The sequence below is a fragment of the Canis lupus genome, chromosome 32, assembly GCF_048164855.1.
Source record: "Canis lupus baileyi chromosome 32, mCanLup2.hap1, whole genome shotgun sequence".
Taxonomy (NCBI): domain Eukaryota; kingdom Metazoa; phylum Chordata; class Mammalia; order Carnivora; family Canidae; genus Canis; species Canis lupus.
Window position 1 is genome coordinate 26,760,056 of NC_132869.1, and position 20,501 is coordinate 26,780,556.

Sequence of the window (20,501 nt, forward strand, 5' to 3'; positions counted from 1 at the left end):
CAGTCATACTGCTATGAGTTCAACCGTGATCTGCTCCTTGTGCTTGGTTTTATTTATTTATTTATTTATTTATTTATTTATTTATTTATTCTTAAGATTTTATTTATTTATGAGAGACACAGAGAGAGAGGCAGAGACACACGCAGAGGGAGAAGCAGGCTCCTTGTGGGGAACCCAATGTGGTACTCGATCCCAGGACCCCAGGATCGTGACCTGAGCCAAAGGCAGATGCTTAACTGCTGAGCCACCCAGGTGCCCTTGTGCCTGGTTTTATGTTTTAAGTCTCCTTCATGCTACTGAGGGCAGCTGTGTGGGGTTGGTTCATTCATTACCACCGCTGTGTGGCATTTCTTTATACCCTGAATCACATACACCATGATCTAGCCATTCTACTGTTGATGGCATTCGGGTTGTTTTCAGTCTGGAGCCACTAAGAACACTGCAACCATGGATCCTCCTGCATGTGTGTCCTGTTTCTTCGCAGGAGTGGAACTCCTGGGCCATGGAACGTGTGCATGGTCAGCCTTACCGGGTCATACTCCGTAATGCCATACTGTTTTTCAAAGTGGTTGTACCAATCTATGCTCCCCCCACTAGCAGCTCCTATGATTTCCTTACCCCCCCTCCCCACCCAACAACATTATAACTCATCAACCTTGTTTTTGCTAATTTAGGGTTATAAGATGGTTTGTATTGTAGTTTTCTTGCATAATTCCCTAGTTGAAAATGATACTGGGCATCTTTTCATACGATTATGAGTCATATATGTACTTTCCTTCTATAAAATGCCTGTTTGTGTCTTGCTGACTATTTTACTAAGTCATTTGCTTTGTTCTTTTTTTTTTTTTTAAAGGATGTGTTTGTTTATTTTAGAGAAACAAAGCAAGATTGGCAAGGAGGGGCAGAGGGACAGGGAAAGAGAAAATCTCCCCACTGACCAAGGAGCCTGACTCAGGGCTCCATCCCACAACCCTGAGATCATGACCTAAGCTGAAATCAAGAGCTGCACGCTTAACCATCTGATCCACCCAGGCGCCCCTGCTTTGGTCTTATGGTTTCATAAGAGTTGTTAAAGATTCTGAAAGTCCTTTTTGGTTATATATTGTAAATCTCTCTATTTGTATCCTCTGTTTACTGTCTTCAAGTTATCTTCTGATGAAAAAAAAAAGTTTAGGTTGAACATTGCTGAATTTGCAATGATTTGTCAGAAGTGTTGATCTGTAGTCGAGAGTCGCACCTGCTTCGGCTGCTTCTTCCACATAGTTTTGACTATTCTTGGCCTTTTGATCTTCTATACACGTTTAAGGATCCACTTGTTATGTTCTACCAAACAAACAAACAAAACCACAAACTCCTACTGGAATTTCACTAAATGTGAAATCTTTAAAGATCTTGTGATCTTTAGATCACAAAGGGAGGGATTTATATCTTTATAATATTGGCTTCCTATTCAAAATGTAAACATGGTATATGCCACGGTTTTAGGACTAATTTAAAATTTTTCAGTAAAGTTTTAGAGTTTTATCTCCAAAGGCTTACATCTCTTTCATAAATGTCCTTCCAACCACTTTCTACTTTTTGGGGTTTTTTTGTTTTGTTTTGTTTTTAAAGATTTTATTTATTCATTCATGAGAGACACAGAGAGGCAGAGACACAGGCAGAGGGAGAAGCAGGCTCCATGCAGGGAGCCTGATGCGGGACTCGATCCCGGGTCTCCAGGATCACACTCTGGGCTGAAGGCAGGCGCTGAACCGCTGAGCCACCCAGGCATCCCCAACTTTCTACTTTTTGTTGCTAATATAAATAGTATCTTGTAAAATTATATTTTTCTAAATAATTGCCTCTGGTATATAGAAATGCAACTGATTTTTTTTTTTGCAATTGATTTTTATGTCAATTTTATGTTGCAGCCATCTTGCTAAACTCTTAACTCTAATAATGAAGATATAGATTATTTTGGGATTTTTACATCTGAAAACAGTTTTGTTTTTCCTCTTCAATGCTTATACTTTTCATTTCTTTTTCTTTTTTTACTGTCCTAGCTGCAACCTCAGATACATTGCTGAATAGGAATATAGGAAGTGGGCGTTTCTATCTTATCCCTTGATTTTAAACTTTTGACTATTAATAATGATGTTTGTTCTAGGTTTTTAAGAGGTCCTATTTCAGAAATATCTCCTCTATTCCTAGTTTGCTTTAATTGCGTTCCAGAAGTTTCAAAACAATATTTTCATCATATTCATTTCTATGTATTTTTAAATTTCCATTATGATCATTCCTTTGATCTATGAGTTATAAAAGCATGTTTTCCATTTCCAAATGTAAGGGTTTTTTCTCATTATAATTTTTATTATTGATTTCTAACTTAATTACATTTGAAATTTATTCATAGAAATTCCATTTACGCTTAAAAGGAAGCAATAATTTCCAACTGCAGAGTACAATGTTCTCTATATGCCCCTTTTATCAAGCATATTAATGTGTTGAGTCTTCTATGTCTTTATTGATATTTATCTGTTGAATCTATGAATTAAAGATGATAAAGATGTTTGTATGATAAAGATGTTTAAAATCTCCCACTAGCACAGTGGATTGGTCTAGCTTCATTTTTCATGCTGTCATTTGTTTGCCTTATGTATTTTGAGCATAAATAGATCGATAATGATAGATAGATGATAGATAGAGAGATAAATAGATAACAGATAGTCTTACCAGTTTGAAATTGTTTTATGTGTTTGGGAAATCAAGCATTTTACTACTATGTAGTGACCTCTTATTACTCATGTTGTTTGCCTTAAAGTCTGTTTTTTTCTGATACTAATATATTTTTCCAGCTTTCTTTTGATTAGTATTTACCTATTGTATCTTTCTCCCTCCTTTAACTTCCAATATTTCTACATCCTTATGTTTGAAATGTGTCTCATGTAAGTAGCATATGATAGATTATATATTTTTTTATCCAGGCTACCAGTTTTTCCCAAGTTTTTATTTAAAATCCAGTTAGTTAGTATATAGTGTAATACTAGTTTCAGGAGTAGAATTTAGTGATTCATCACTTACATATAACACCTGGTGCTCATCACAAGGGCCTGTCACCCACCTAGCCCATCCCCCTGCCTAGACTCCTCCAGCAGCCCTCAGTTTATTCTCTATAGTTCACTAGGGTCTGTTTCTTGGTTTGCCTTTCCCTCTCTCTCTCTCTCTCTTTTTACTTTCACTTTTGTTCATCTGGGGTTTTTTTTCTTAAATTCCACATATGAGTGAAATCCTGTGGTATTTGTCTTTCTCTGACTTATTTCACTTAGCATTATACTCTCTAGCTCTATCTATGTTGTTGCAAATGGAGAGATTGCATTATTTTTGATGGTTGAGTAATATTCCATTATATATATATATATATATACATATATATATAATATACCACCTCTTCTTTATCTATTCATCAGTCAATGGACTCTTAGTTCCCATAATTTGGTTATTGTTGATTCAATTTTTGTCTTTTAACTGGAGAGTTTAGTTCTATTCCATTCATCATAATTAGTAATATATTTGCATTTATTTCTACCATCCTCCTATGTGTTTTACATTTGTCTCACTTTTTCTGTTTTCCCACACTCCACTTCTCGTGAGCTAAGTGAGGGTTTTTTTTTATTTATACATTTGTATTCCATAGTTTTTTTTCCCTATTGGCTTCTATTTGTTTGGAAGTTATAGCCTCTGCATCTTTTCTTCTTGGGGTCACCTTAAAAATTTTAATATGCATTTTTTAATAATTCTAAAATTAACATCTTTACCTCCTCCTGAAAAATTCATGGTTTTTAAATGTATTTTAAATTCCAATTATTCCCACCTTCAATCCAATGTTTATGCCAGTTGATAGTTTACTTCTAATATGTTTTTACCCTGGAAATGTGATATTATCATTTTATAGAATTAAGGTTTATTCATATTTATCCACATACTTAGAATATATTTGTGCACTATCCCTTCTCGTATCTCACATTGTCCCTCTTGGACCATTTTCTCCCATCTGAAGTATACTGTGTAGAATTTTATTCAGTGGAGATCTTCTGGGTAAATAATCTGCTTTATTCGTTTTATTTAAGATTTTTTAAAATTTATTTGGCAGAGGGAGAGAGAGAGAGAGAGAGAGAGAACAATCAGGGAGAGCAGAAGAGGGAAAGGGATCCGGACACAGGGTTAGATCCCAGGACCTTGGGATCATGACCTCAGTTGAAGGCAGACACCCAACCCACTGAGCACCCAGGCATCCCTATTTCTTTTATTTTAAACATCTTTACTTTGCCCTCAGTTTTGAAAGAATCATTTGGCTGGATATAGAATTTTTGTTAACAGTTATTTTCTGTCAGCACATCATGCCCTCTGGCTTCCATTAAAGTGGAGAGAAGTCAGCAGTAATACTAATTGCCATGCTTTTGTAAAAGACCCATCTTTCCTCCCTGACTGCTTTCAACATCACTTCATCACCTCTTTTTCTTTATTCTGTAGTTAATATGTCTAGGACTGTGCTTCCTTTTATTCATCCTCCTTTGGCTTTGTTAAAGATTAGTGTCTTCCAAGAGTTCTCGAAAATTCTTAGCCATTATCTGTTAGAAGGAAATCCTCTCCCCATATCTAAAGGAAACTTCTCATTTGATTCTCTCTCTAAACTTGCCTTATTTTCATATTTCTTAACTTCTCCAGTTTATATCCATGGTAATGTCATTGCATCTGTCTTCATTATTTCTCTCTAACTGTATCTAATTTTCTGGTTACTCCATCATTCGAAGTGCTAATCTCCATTATTGTATTTTTCCTAGTCAAAAGTGTTATTTCGTTGGTTCTTTTTCAGATCTACTTGCTCCCTGCTCACATTTTCAAGATTCATTTACCTCCCAGAATCCTTGGTTTCAGTTTGTTTGGGAACTGAGAGGATTATCTTATTTCTATATCAGCTCAGAGATAACATTTGTAAAGATTTAAAGAAATACTTTATCCAGTATTTCAGTTGTTTTGGATGGGAAAATTGTTCTGGCTATCCAATCTACTCTATTGCTGGAAACAGAAATGATCAAGCTGTTTTATTTTTAGCCAAAGCTAATTTCCAGATCGCTCTGCACCTGTAAACCTGAAACAATTTGCATGAACACTCCTTCCCTTTCTAACTAAAAAGAATTTCCAAAGAGGATAACCAATGGACTTTTCTTAGAGGAAAACATGCCAATCTGCCTGTTCCAGAGGCTCCCAGAATGACATTTCTAACTCACATTTGTTTGTCAAGCATATGTGTATTAGAAGTGTTACCTCCATTTTCACCATCACTCTCTGAGGTAGATATTATTACTAGTTCCACTTTACTGATAAGCAACTGAGGAGAGAAATGGTTATGAAATTTGCCCAAATAACGTAGTGACAGTGGGAAGCATTCAAGCTCCAGAGCACATGCTCTTAAGCTCGCTGCTATGTTATCTCTGTTAGAAGATGAGCAATCAGTGCAAAACTAGCTGCCTGAGAAATGTGGCCCATATTGGATTGTTCAGGGGAAATTATTCCTCTAGCATCGTGGTTCTTAACTGGCACAGCCCATCAGAAGCACCCAGGGAGTGTCTTCAAAACATACGTGGCACCTTCCAAGTAGACATTCTAATTTAGTTGGTTGGAGTGGAGTCTTTTATCAAGTCTCCCCTGCAGTACTGGTGGACCCTCTTGATCAGAACCTCTCCTCTGTGGGTGTTCCAGGGCTCTCACCCCGAAAAGCTTCCTCTCTCTTAGTTCACATGTTAGAACACTTTATCAGGTTTTAACTTCCCAGAGAAATGGACGTTGGGCAAGAGAGATGTCATCTCACCAGTCACCATCTGGATGTCCTTGAGCAATTCACTCCCCCAAATCTGAGCCTCGGTTTCTTCCTGTCAAATGAGAGTCTGTTTTAGTGCTAACATTGAAAATTCTCAGTCACTGAATAAGCCCGATATATTTTGGATCAGCACTGTGTGGCAACAAGTCAGTGCTCAGAGAAGGAAAGTTCTGGCTTAAACTAGGCCTGGGAATTACTTATGGATTTCATATATCCATCACTCCATATGCATGGATATTTGGAAGAGAGAGTCATCGCAGGATGCTGCCACTTAAGTGATCCTAACTCATCTCCAACACAGAAGACCCTTGCTGAAAGCCCATGGTTTCTCCTTGCTAGTTAAGTGCTTAAGAAAAGCACAAGCTACAATTTAACTGGGGAAGAGTCACTAAGGGACAAAATCCTAAAAAAAGACGGGGAGGCCCAGACTGAGAATGCCACCCACCTCCACACACACACACCCCTTCTGTCAAGGATGCTGAAGCCATCTGGTCAGAAAGAAGCTGCTTTTAAGGAATTTGGCTTTGTTGGGCCTGTGTATAAAATTCCAACACAGATGTTCCTTGGCAACCAAGCACCTGACTTCTCTGGACCAACATGGTAACAACTCTCCCTCCCTGGCTAGTTCTGGCCCTGGGTTTGAACCAACTTAGTCCTTCATTCAGTGCTTCTGGCCTGAGCTCTCCTAACCCCCAAAGGTAACCAAACATTGCCCTGCAGGGTTGAGCCAGATGTCCTTCTCCTCAGTGCTCCCTACCCTGTGCTTTATAGGGTTTCACGGCTCTGCTTTGTCCACTCATAGTGCTCCCAAGCCCAGAAGTCAGGGAGAAGTCCCTTCACATGTACTTAGAAATGTGAAGGTGATATGCTGAGTTTTCTGAGGACCCCAATCAGCCATGGGCATTGATTCATAAAACAACCTCACCTATTCATGTGGAACCCCCCAAGACATGACCTGGCTTCCCCACCAGCCCCGTGCCTGTCTCTGGATCACCATCTAAGCCTGGTTCTGTTGCCTAGACACGCCTGGCCTCCTGTGGTTGCCTTTGTAAATCCCAGGTGAGGCCTTAGTTCCTAAGGAGAGGGGCTAGGCCTTCATTCTGCTTCCCTCACAGAGGTTCTTTAGAAAGGCCACTGGGGGGATCCCTGGGTGGCACAGCAGTTTAGCGCCTGCCTTTGGCCCAGGGCACGATCCTGGAGACCCGGGATCGAATCCCACGTCGGGCTCCCCATGCATGGAGCCTGCTTCTCCCTCTGCCTATGTCTCTGCCTCTCTCTCTCTCTCTGTGACTATCATAAATAAATAAAAATTAAAAAAAAAAAAAGAAAGGCCACTGGGCAAGGGGTTGACAGAGATGGTGGCAGTGGGAATGGAGGCTAGGAGGACCTGGTTCTATACGAATAAGGTAATGTATTTAGTGCGTTACCTGGAGTACGAGAAAGACTTACCATAGGTTGGCTATTATTAGAGCGCTGAGTAGGTGGCAGATCATCCAGATACCATTTGAAGCACTCTGCATATATTCTCCACAATTCCTAATAAATTTCCTTCTAGCTGTTATTATTCTCACAATTTTATAGCTGAAGAAACAGAAGTTCAGAGAGGTTAAATAATTTGTCCAATGTCACACAGCCAGCAGCAGTCATTTCAAATACAAATGAGTCCAACTCTAAAATCTGGATGCTTTCCACTATTCTAGGTTGTCTTATTTCCCCTATGAAATGGCAAGTCTCTCAATGCATTTGTTTCTTAAAACAACTAATAAAATATTCTTTTAAAAATATTCATAGGAGCTATGAGGGGGAAAAAGGCTACCCTAATCAATCTGGATATTGTAATAGAGCATAAAACTATGCTCTGGCCTCCTGGAAGCCCAAAGAGGAAATGAAAGAGAAGAAATTTGTCTTCCTGGGCCCTCCTTTCCTGATAGCTCTTGCTTCCTCCCTCCATTCCCCCACCCCTCCCCCCACCCCAACATCTACTTCTGTTCCTCTACCAGAAGGATTCTGGAGCCTGGTGCTTTATTCTCAGCCAGGGCAACATCCCATGCCCTGTCCTGTCTCTCCGCCCTCAGCCTGCCAGCCTGCCACCAGTTATCATTTTTTCCTGTATTTGATGGTTACATAAAAATCAGTGAGTAAGCCCTATGCACTTAAGGCTTGATCTGAGCAGAACAGGTAATTACAGACCAGAGCAGAGTATGGTGAAAGGTGGAGTTTAAGGTTTAGAGAAGAAGGGCAGTAGACATGTCTCCAACGGAGAAAGCATCTCCCATAAGTGGCAGGAGTAAAAGGGAAAATTCAGAATGGGAGTATCTTTGGGAACCCCACATATTGTAGAGTCCCCTAACTGCTCTACCATGGGTTGGGCTGCTCATCCTCTTAACAGGTCAACAATACAAGGTCAAGCAAGTTTCACTAAATAATCCTGGAAGAACAGGACTGCTTCTCTGGACATTGTATCCACCTCCTACTCTTCTGGTGTGCAGGGCCCAGGCAGCTAATGAAATCCTATAGGTAAGCAAGAGCAGATCAGCCTAGTCCCAATTTCCAGAGACTGAAAGTATTTTGAGAATCTGAGAATCCACGTGTCCATCAGGCATTTACATAAACTGAATGACCATTACTGTGAATCACTATTTCACAAACATACCAGACACTGTGAAATTTATTGTCCTTGGTTCTTTTGATTTTAAGGAAGAAAGTCGGGGGAAGGGCTCTTTGGTAGCGATGTCATTGAGTGACGAAGGAGGCCGATTCTCCCGGTATATCAGTCAAGATTCTCCAGAGAAATAGAGACAGTAGAGGTATGAGTTGATGCTGAAGTCTTGGAGCAGAATTTCTTCTCCAGGAAACTTCAGCTTTTGTTTTTAAGGTCTTCAACTGATTGGATGAGGACCACTCACATTATTGAGAAGAATCCTCTTAATTTAAAAGTCAACAGATTGTAGATGTTGATCACATCTACAAAATGTCTTCATAGCAAAACTTTTATTAGTATTTGATCAAATAATAGCCTAGCCAGGTTGACATAAAACTAACCATCACACATGCACATCCAGGAACAGGAACCATCACAGCCTCCTGAAGACAGGAACAAGAATTGTTCTGGATCTACCAGTACCCAGACATTAATGTGATTCAGTCGCTTCCTCCCAATCTCTTCTACTCCCAAATGGCACTTTTTTTTTTTTTTTTTCCTGTACCTTCACTTCAGATTTCCCAGAAAGAAAACATATTGATTCAGGTCATTTTTTTTCATCCTAGGCCATGTTAAGGTCAGTGTGAGGATAGATTGACCTGGAGTCAGGTGATCTCCCCATGGCCCAATCACCATTTGTCCCCATGCAAAGGCCAGCAAGGGCTTTGTCTCAGAAGAGGCTACTGTGGGCCAAGAGTTTCAGCTACGCAAGAATTTGGAGCACAGCAGACCCCGGACAGCACATCTACACCTGCCTTTCTACCTTCTCAGCACCAAGCTAATGGATCCTAATCACAAACACTGCTGCACAGAACTCCTCTCTCCCAGCGAGGAGACAACCAAAGACTCACGTCCAATAGGCAGAGTGTGCAGCGGCCATGTGGGGCGGCCCCTTACAAAGTGGTTTCTCAGCATGAAGGCCACAATCTGCTGCTGATACTCATTCCTTTCATGTTCCCTCTGCAACCTTTTCTAGGGGTTATTCCTTATCCTTCTGCAAACAAAGGGCAAATGGTGAATGTAACAATCACCAACACACCTAGTAAATATGAAGGAAAAACAGAGCATTCTTAGGCTAGCAATAACTAAATTAATAACATCTACCATTTAAAAAGAAAATGGAGGGGGATATGGTATAATTATCTAATTTTCAGATATTTTAACAAGGAGGGGAAAATAAACCTGAAAAAAATGAGAGATACCATGCCCTTAATTCTAGAGTTAGTTCCAAGGCTGTAACTAACATTAGTGGCTCTTCTCCTCCCTCCTTCCATATTACCTTTGATTTTTGCTCAATGGAGTTGAATCTAACTTTTGCTATCAGGAAGTCTTTGGCTGCAAATAATAGAAAATCCAACGAATAGTGGCTTAAATAAACAGGGATTTGTTTTTCTCATATAACAAGATGTAGAAAGCAATTTCTGATGTTGGTCTAGCAATGATGTCAGGAATCCAGGGGACCTAAGTCCATTCCACTCTCACCCTCTCCCTCCTGATCACAAGATGCCACCGTGGGCGTCCTGGCCGTGTGCAAGGCAGGAGGACTAGAGAGGAATAGACACCGGCTGCGTCTTGACTTTTAATCAGCAAAGCCAAAGCTTTTCTAGGAGCGTCCAGCAGGCTGCTCCTTCTGTCTTCTTGGCCAGAACCCCATCACATGACCACTCCTAGCTATGTTGGAGGCTGTGAAACCAAATATCTAGCAAAAAAAAGAGAGAGAAATGTCATAACGGACTTAGACCAAATGTGATTCTTTGGTCATGGCAGATTACCTTCCTCCAAACAACACAAGCAAGGAAGAGGTGAGGAAATGACTGTGTACTTGGTGCACCTGCCTACACGAGAGCCATAGTTTTCTGCTACCTTTTATAGTTCCCTATGCCCTACTTTATAGTAGCAACTTCCTGGATAATCAACACCAATCTGTTTGGCCAATGTCCTGTACCCCCTAACATTTATCAAACCACCTGGTGGCAGATCTGGTTCCACGGGGCTTACATCATGGTCCTCGTTGGAAGTATTTCTCTACTGGGTCGTGAAACTTCCAGACCAGTAGAGTCTAGCTGCAGTGGTAAAAATGCATCATCAAGCAGAGGCATGAGTAGATTCCCACCTCCACCTGGAGACTCTCAGCTTTTTAAATTTTCTGGTTGTAGGAGGAGATAGAAGCATATAAAAGAACTTAAAATTATTAATGAATTCATAGTTCCTTTATCTCTTTATATCTTTTCTCAACCAGTCATTACCAAACAAGAGTGATATGAGTGTCTGTGAAATGGTTTTGACTTTCAAAACCCTTTCAAAAGGGTTCTCCATTCTTGAAGGAAGACAGAGACCCACTGGTCCAGTGGGAAGATGTCCAGGAGTTAGAAGTTTTTTGTGTTCAGGCTGGCTCTGCAGCTACCTAACCAGCTGGGCACCTTCGGAGAGATCATCTCCTCTGTCAGGACCTCAGCAACATGCTCTGGAAGATCAGCAGGATGGACTAGATGATCACAAAGGCCCTTTCCAGCTTGCTATATTTTCTAATTTATTAGGATTAGGATTAATTTATTAGGATTATTAATTTATTAGGATATTCATTAGAATTATAAATTAGGATCTATTAACTTATCTTGCAATTTTGAAATCTTATGATCCTATTACTCTCAGGGTTGAACTTTCTTTGCTGTTCTTAGTTTGCCTCCGTTTCAAAAGATAGACATCCTCTCATTTACCCTAAAGGGAATGGGCTTTCTAGGTTAACTAGAATATACTGCAGTGGCATGTAAGAAGACACCCGGTGGTGATTGGTCATACCATATTATTCACAACTTCTATTTTCAACAATAAGAAAAAAAGGAAGGAAGGAAGGAGTTTGGTACAAAAGTCTTAAATCTCCCCTAAGAAAAATAAAGCAAATTGAAACTGTCTGGATTTTATTGGGGTCTTTCACCTTCTAGACTCATTGGCAATGCATCAAAAGTAACACAAGGTTCTAAGAGAATTCATTAATGCCGAAGTTCATTTAGTCACATTTGGTGCAAAAATGACGGTGTACTGGGGTGAAATAAATCTTCATTTAAAAAATAAATGTCAAGGCTGTTTGAAGATTTCTTCAAAATTGTTTGAGTTTTTTACACCTTTCTTTCTTACCCATAAATGATTACATGGTATGCTACAGAGAACATGGAGCTAGGAATCAGTTACCGAAAATCGTTGGCGGTATTAATCATGTGGCCCTAACCAAGAAGTCCTTTTATTTCCTTTAGTTTCAAAATAGAAATGATGATAATTAACACTAAAGGCTTCAGTGAGAATAAGATCACACCAGAAGAAATACAGTAATATATGCCAAAACTTTTGTAAGCTATAAAATGATATAATTATAATGAAAGACACCTTTGAGTTAATGTGGAAATGATTTGAAAAGAATGTAAAATATATAATTTATAATTAATAATCTTTTTTGAAGTTCAAAAGATCTTTTCCACCTGATATTTTTTAGATACATTTACCATAATCCAAAGCAGCTGAACTCATATATATACACATACATACACACTTTCTTTAGTAGCATGTTAGAAATTTGTTTTAATTTATTCAGGAAAAAGAAAAACAAAATATTTTCAATACCCTAATTGTAGTTATTGTTTTACAGGTGCACACATGTCAAATCTTATCAAGTGTACATTGAAAATACGTACGATTAATCAGATATCAATTATATCTTAGTAAAACTGTAAAAAAATATTAATTCTGAAAGGTCAACTAACTTGGAAGATTAGGGCAGCCCGGGTGGCTCAGCAGTTTAGTGCCACCTTCAGCCCAGGGCCTGATCCTAGGGCCCCGGGATCGAGTCCTTTGTCGGGCTCGACAAAGGGCTGCATGGAGCCTGCTTCTCCCTCTGCCTGTGTCTCTGCCTCTCTCTCTCTCTGAGTCTCATGAATAAATAGATAAAATCTTTTTTAAAAAAAGTAAATAAATAAAAATAAAGTGAATTCACCACGAATAATATTGTCTAAAAATAAAAATTAAAAAAAAACATGGAAGATTATATTCTGGTTGACTCACTCTTCTGGCTTCCTTGTCCTGCGTCTTCATTCCTGGAAATGTTCTGAGAGAATGTAGTCAGCACATATTCCTAGCATTGAGCTCCTTCCAGTTAAGATTTCAAGACTCCCTACCACCTCTGGCGGTCATGTGGCAGTAAATGAAGACGGGGACTCTGCAAGAATCCCTGGCCCTGATGGAAGCCCAGCTTATCCTTCTCTGAGAATTCGGCCCTGAAAGGCAGACTCATCAGCTCATTCCTCAGGGAAATAAATGGAAGAGGAAGGATGAGGGGAGAGAGAGAAAAAGAGAGACAGACAGACAGACAGAGAGAAAGGAAGAATGGGCAGCCCTGGGATTCGAGCCCAATACAAAAGCAAGCAAGAAAAGTAGGGCCGCCTTGAGACAATGGATTGCTGCCTCCCAGCATCCTTCCTTTCCCTTCGCCTGAGGTTTTGCTGCCAAACACATTCAGGCGAGGCCAGACAGGAGAACAGATTCTACTGAAAGCCATTTCACCCAACACAGAGATTTCTAAACGGAGAGACCATGTGAAGTTTAATACAGGACTAGAAGTGATAGGACATTTGCAAGATGACAGGAAGTTTTGGCAGAGATGCTAAGAGAAGGCTGACCACTCTGCCCAAACGGAGTCCTCTCCCGCCAACAGCAGGTACTGATTCATTCCTTTGCTTTCAGGTTTTCACTTTTACACGAAGTCAATCCTTCTGGGAGTGCCCTGTACAGATAATATTTTTATTCTCAGACAGGTTTGATAAGGGTCAGAAAGCCCAAGCAGAGGTTCTCAGGATTGCTTGCCCATTGAAGTTACCTGACTAGATTTTTAAGCTACTGATACCAGGCTCTCAGCTCCACAGATTCTGACTCCACTGGTTTGGGCTTGAGCAGAGGGATTTTTTTTTTTTTAAGTCCTCCAAAAGATTTTAATGTGCAGCCAAAGTTGAGAAGCATCTCTCTTGGCAGGGCACCCACACGGCTGGCTGGTAAGCGGATTCCCTAGGAGCCTGGTGAACATACAGATGTGTGGCTCCTCCTCAGACCTTCTGCCTGAGAATCTCAGGGGGTTTGTCCTACAGCCATCCCTTGGCCCTGGTGGTAAGAGCTCCAAGGAAGTATCCTCATCCACAGCCGCGCACTCTCACTTCACCTAGAGCATAAGGCCTAAAGCAATGCTTCTCAAACGTGCATACTGATTACCTGAGAATCTGGTCAAAACGCAGATTTGAGGAAGGAGTCTGAGACTCTGGGTTTCTAACTAGCTCTCATCTGCTGCCCAAGCTGCTATGGACCACATTTTAAGGAGCAAGGGCCTATAGCCATGGTTTTCAACCCTGGCTATCCATAAAAAAATCCTGCAGTCTGGGGAAGTCTGATTCAATCGGCCTGGGGCACTGGGATTGTTTTTTAAAATGCTCCAGATAATTCTTAACCAAGGTTGAGAACCACAAATAAGCAAAACCAAAACACTATGTTGAAGGGATATATCTGCTTTAGGATTTTTGATGCTTTATTCTACGACAGGAACAAAATACATTAAAACAAGAGCGTATGTAATTTCTCTGTAGAGAATGGATCTTGAGGAAGAGCCTTTTGCTTGTCAAAGAAATGGCACAATGCAGAGGCTGGTGGTGGAAAGAGAACTCTTTCTACAGAAAAAAAAAAAAAAAAAGGAGCATGGAGCTCTGAGAGAAGATGATTCCCAGATGCTGCATGACACAGGAGACAGGGAAAAGCTGCTGTGAGGATGGAACTTGGGTAAAGACAGAGAAATGACTCTAGAGAAATTTAAGACAGTTTTACTGTGCCTAGGGCCATGTAGCCTCCTTCCTCAATGTCCAGAAACCTTCAACAAAGACCTAGTCCAAATGATAGTTGGCCTCCCCTCTGTGGTGGATTTTGTTTGGTTTTTGCCTGGGTCACTCTACCTAATGGGGTTCTCATAAGGACCCTATTATTATGTTTGGAGAAGGTAAACAATGTGCCCCAAGTCTGGCAGCTGGCAGGCCAAGGCAGGGCTGAAAGCTGAATCTGACCCCCCAGGAGGAGACTGAGGCCTCTGGCTTAGCTGGGTTTGCTAGAGAAGAAACAAGGCTTCCAGGAAGAGAAAATAAGGGTTTGGATGGAAGAATAGGCTTCTGCTAAAGGCAGGAAGGCTGCCACTCAGCCCCCACCCCCCCACCCCCATCCAGGCCTGAACCCCAGGGAAAGAGAGAGGAGAGAAGAGTCATGATGTGAAAAGTAGAAGAGCTTTCTCTTCAGGTATCTCTGGGCAGACCCCAAGTGGCCTGCCTCAAGAACAAAGAAACACAAGGTAGGCCAAGGGTTCTTCTTGCTCTGACAGGAAACAGGGCTTCAGGAACTCTGGGAACACAGCACTCGTTCAACAAAACATTTATTTAGCACCTACTGCATGCCTAGTGTTGTGGCTTCGGTGACAAGCAGTTCTAGTGCTAGAACGAAGACACGCCTCCAAAGATGTGAAGTTCACAGGCTTCTTACGCCCAAGTTCACCGAGGGCAGAGGTGCCTCTCTCTGTACGTGTTTCTGCCTCCCACACCTCTTCAACATTACTCATTTCACCAGGGAAAAATTATTTCTAACTTTCCTCATGCTCTAAAGGTTTCTGGAACTCAAAAATGAGAAGGAAGTGTCCATAAGATTAAAACAACTACCGGGTGTGTTGCAAGAAGGTTCTCTCATAGCTCCTTCAGGAATGCACACAGTGTAATGTAATCCACAAATCAACAAGAGTTCCAAGGGTTATTTCTTTAGTGGCTCCTCAATATAAGTTTCCACATCACACCAAGGAGCAATTCAGCAAATAACTCTACAGAGGCCCATTTCGCAAGGGCCCGCCCAGAGGGGCAGCTGCATTCAGGACAATGTTAAACAAATAATTCTTAAATTGAGGGGTGGTTGAGGTGTTGAGATTCCCTTCGAGAACTGGAAGAAAACACTATGGAATGTCTCCCTGAGAGAAAACAGACATCTTGCACTAACACACAAAACGCTGCCTAGGATTCCAGTTCCCAGACCCCCTGAACCCCAGTCACAGACCTGTCAGGGTCTGTGAGACCTGAATACCGATTTGAGGATGCCTAGCTCAGGGGAAACGGTGAACAGCACATCCTTCAGGGCACCCTTCATAAATATTTTCTTTCAGTGGGGTTCTAGACAAAAACAAGGCAGCTACGAGTTTGAGGTTATGTTCTCAACAGGAAGCTGAAGCAGCTGCCACTCTTCAGTGACATCATAAACACAGGGGACTCATCATGACTTCTCTGGCTCATCCAACTCCTATAGTTGAAATCCCACCCTCTTCCGTTTACCTCCCATCAGCTGGTTTGGAAGAGGCATCATCTTAAATAACCTGCCCTAAGATATAAATGACTAATAGCCCTAAACCCACCTGGGGATCTTTCCATTTCAAAGAGGGGCAATGTTTATCCAAATGGTGACATTTCAGAACAAGCGACAAAAGAAAATAATTCCAGAGGGACAAAAGAAGGAAAATAGATAATGAGCACCTACTACATGTCAGGCATTGCATGTTATTTATTTGATTTTCCCAACGCTGCTGTCCACCCTTTACTAAGAAGGAAGCTGATGCCCCAAACACAAGATAATTTAACGCCGTAGAGCAGGGTTCTCAACTTGTGTGCACACTGGAGTCACCTGGGGACTTTCAAAGACACTGGGTCCCACCCCAGAGATTGTAGCCTTGGCTTTGGCATTTTTAAAAGATGCTCTGAGCATTCTACTATGCGGACAGGTTGGCAACCCCTGTCAGAGAGGAGATGGTGGAGGTGTTAAAGGCCCCAGTTCTTTCTTACTTCAGGGCAGATATCCTGCTGGACACACCCAACCCTCATCTGAGTTATATAAATCTTGGACTAGTTTTTTTTTTTATATATATAAATTTGTTTTTTATTGGTGTTCAATTTGCCAACATATAGAATAACACCCAGTTTGAACTAGTTTTGTAACAGTTGGTATGTACCTGCCAACTCAAGTCCCTGTCCTCCCCATGACTCCCCTTCCTTGCCCTGGCTCCAGGGTACCCCCTATGCCAGGAAGACTCTGGCAAAAATGTTGTCAAGTATCTTGAAGATCATCCCTGATAGTTTCTGTGCTTATTTGCCTTTCACACCACCTGAGTACATGTGAGCAAAGTTGGAAAGAAAATTGGGGAAGTTTTCTGGGCATTAGTTCCACGAAGCTGAAAACTCTACCCTTCACCTGTTCACCATACTGACACTAACTGGAAATACCAACAGCAAATTGGGACCGTTGCTCAGTTTTTTGCAAGATATAGCTTAGGACTTTGAAATCAAAATATGTTTTGTTCTTGAATGTACCAACTCCACTGTCAAGTGGTCCCCTTGAGTTGTCCAATAAATAAGAGATACTAAGAAAGAAAAAAAGGCTCAGGAAATGATCTCAGCCTTCCCAGCCGACTATACTTTCCTGTAATACAAGCAGCAGGTCAGGCAAGTCTGAGGTTTAAGCAAGAAATTCTTGTCCCCTGTGGGGCAAAGAGCAGAGGAGTACAGCTTTCCATCATTAACCAGAGTAAACCACATGAAATGGGACAATCAGGCAACATGCAAAAACAAGCTGGAAGCACCCGGCCTCTATACATCTGGTCAGAGACAATAAATACAGAAAATGAAAACAATACATTTCACTATTAGTTCCATCTCTTTCATAATTAATTGCAGAAGAATATAGTAGTGATAAAGATCTTTATCTTACCTAAGGCACCCCAGCTGTCTGTGTATCCCCCACGTTAGTGCCTGTAGAAAGTGTGCCCTTCTTTATGCATTGAACAAACATCAGTGGAATGCCTACTATTTGCCAGGACCTCTGCTAGGAGAAAGGGTGGAATGTAAGCCTGAGTAAGACATGATGTTGGCTCTCAGGAACCCACAATCCAGGAGAAAGACACAGAAACAAATTATTATAATGCACTCTGATAAAAGCTGTAACCAGTGCTCGTGCAGGGTGCACGGGAGTTCCGCACAAGGTGTAAGTAGTTTGGCTGCGGGTTAGGAGAGAACTCATGGAGAAGTCATACCTGACATTATGCTATATAGTGGATGGGTCCAGTTGATTCCTCCTATTTATTCCAACCCTGTCTTCAGATTTTATAAAAGAAGAGAGAAAGACACACTGGAAGCAGTCCCAGATCAAGCATAAACATGTTTTAAAGGCCCCAAAGAGTGTCTGTTAGTATCTGCTGGGTCCTGAAAAATGTCAGACTAAGGTATGACTTGAAGATTATGTCATGACATTTAAGAATCGTTCTTTGGCCAGAAAATGGTAGATACTTTTGCTATGAATCATGCATTTCCCCCAAACCTCTGATTCTCTCAAATTTTCCTTGGGGCTTCTCAGAGGCACTAATGAGCTCTCTGAAATGGCACCATATTTGATTATGTTTGCCTCAGCATTCCAATAAGGAAAACTGGGCTTAGGCTTTCACATTGAAAGTTTGGTTGGATTTTGTTTCTTCGCCTCCTCTCCTCCTACTTCTTTTTATGGGCTGGCTTGGAGTGCTGTTTTCAAATAAAATTTAAAAAGAAACTCCTGACATGCCTAAGCAGAGGCTTCGGGGGGATGTGGTGGACCTGACGATTCTTTGGAAGTATAAGTGGAGTCACTGAACCCTCTTCCCTAAAGAACAGCTTTCTTTCAAAGCCTGCTGCCTGGCAGGTAAAGGCGTGTCGGAATAGGGGAGTGGAGAAATTTATTCTAAAAGTAAATCTAAGAGCAAAATATTTGAGTGAAATGAGCAAAAATGACCCCTTTCATTCCCATTCAACAATCACTGAAGGCAGAGGCTTTTCCCATAAACTCATGTGTTCATCATTCTATTTACTGAGCATCTATACAATCCAAGAACTGGAGGTGAGGAATCAGAAGTGTAAGATGAAGGACAGGGCTCTCAAAGGATTATACACCTTATTTATAGACATGTACAGTAATTTTATTCTTTAAAAATCTTGAATAAATAGGGCACAGTGCTGAGTGTGGAAGTGGCCAGTCTTAGTCTCTATCTATTCTACTGGAATCTATCAATGTTTTTTTCATTATCTTAGGGCCTTTTAAGAAAAAAAGCCTTTGCGGGATCCCTGGGTGGCGCAGTGGTTTGGCGCCTGCCTTTGGCCCAGGGCGCGATCCTGGAGACCTGGGATCGAATCCCACGTCGGGCTCTCGGTGCATGGAGCCTGCTTCTCCCTCTGCCTATGTCTCTGCCTCTCTCTCTCTCTGACTATCATAAATAAATAAAAATTAAAAAAAAAAAAAGAAAAAAAGCCTTTGCAAGAAGCAAAGGTTATATAGTTGAGATCATCTTGAGTATACAATTTGAGGTTTGTTTTTTTTAAGTTTACATGAAAAAACATGTCCCCTATCATGAAAACACCCTAGCCAATATCATCTTTAACTAGTTGCTTGGTATAACATTGTGTGGGTGTGCTATATAATTCATACAATTCATACTGTTTCTACAGTATTGGGCGTTTAGGTTGCTTTGGCAATAATAAATAACATAGCGATTAGCATCTGTGCCCATACATCTTTGTCTGCATTTCTGATTATTTCTCTAGAAGATTCCCAGAAAAGGAATTACTGAGTAAAGAATATGAATATTTTAAAGCTTTTTAAGCCCATTGCCAAATTGCTTTCTTGAACATTGGAAGCCATGCTTTTCTCCCCACACCCTCACCAGCCTTGGGTGATGCCTGAGTCTTAACCTTGCATGATGCAGCAGGGGGCAAATAGCATTTTATTATCATGATTTGCATTTCTGTGATTACTGGTAAAGCTGAATGTGTTCCCATATATTTGTGAGGCGCTTTTATTTCCTTATCTGTGAACTGTTCACAGTATCTACCTACTTTCCTGTATTAATGTTTCAGTGTTCTTCTTATCGAAGTAGAAACTCTTTAAAGAATGAGGCCATTAACTCCTTCTCTACCACATTTGTGATAAATACGTATTCTTAGTTGGCTTTTAATTTGTTGTGTTTTTTTGTTTTTTTTTGTTTTGTTTTTGTTTTAGAGAGAGAGAGAGAGTAAAGGAGGAAGAGGCGAGCAGAGGGGGAAGGGGCAGGCGGAGAAGAAGAGGGAGAATCTTAAGCAGGCTCCACACCCAGTGCAGAGCCCTACAAGGGGCTCAACCTCACAACCCTGAGATCGTGACCTGAGCTGAAATCAAGAGTCACACACTTAACTGACTCAGCCACCCAGGCACCTTTGTTTGTTTTTGTTTTTAACTTGCATTTACCATACACCTTAGTCTAATTCATTTCCTTCCCACTCTTCATCGATACTCCTATGTCTAATAACTCAGGGTGGTATATTCTAAAGGGGCCATATGTGAGGGACAGCCCAGACTCTGGAGAGGGATTATAAGGCCAGGAAATAGGGGCTGTCAGAACAGGACTCTTTTGGGCAGCAGGGAAGACATACGGCTAAATGTGTGAAGAGGAAACAAACAGGCAAGATGAGGCAAAGGGAAAATAAGGGTGGGAACATAAACAGAGCCAGAAGTGAAGTCTATTCAGAAATGAAAGCCAAGAGGTTCTACACTCTTCTTAAGGGTTGGCTCTCAACCTTCTAGCACACAAGAGTGAAAAGGTATGAAAAGGCTTTAGTAAGTCAGAGAGAGACCGTGGGGGAGAGTTAAGAGGTGAATATGGAAGGAACCAGAGAACAGAGAAAAAAAGAGGCAGAGTGCCCACAATAGATGTTTACTAAAGCTCAGTCACCTTCAGACGAGAGTGATGTGGTATTACAGACTCAGCGCATGGGAAACAAAAACTTCACCAGCTCTAGATGGTGACGTGCTGGGTTGGCCACAGAGAGAAGTGCTAAGATTGATAAC

The 20,501-nt window shown here is 41.1% G+C and overlaps 1 long non-coding RNA gene across 1 annotated transcript; it reads left to right on the forward strand.

Annotated features, from left to right (window-relative positions):
- The first annotated feature begins 6,419 nt into the window (after positions 1 to 6,419).
- LOC140622979 (uncharacterized) lies at positions 6,420 to 11,597 on the forward strand. The gene is made up of 3 exons (XR_012022646.1): positions 6,420 to 6,555; positions 8,247 to 8,374; positions 9,125 to 11,597. It is a non-coding gene; the product is annotated as an uncharacterized lncRNA (long non-coding RNA).
- The last annotated feature ends 8,904 nt before the right edge of the window (positions 11,598 to 20,501 follow it).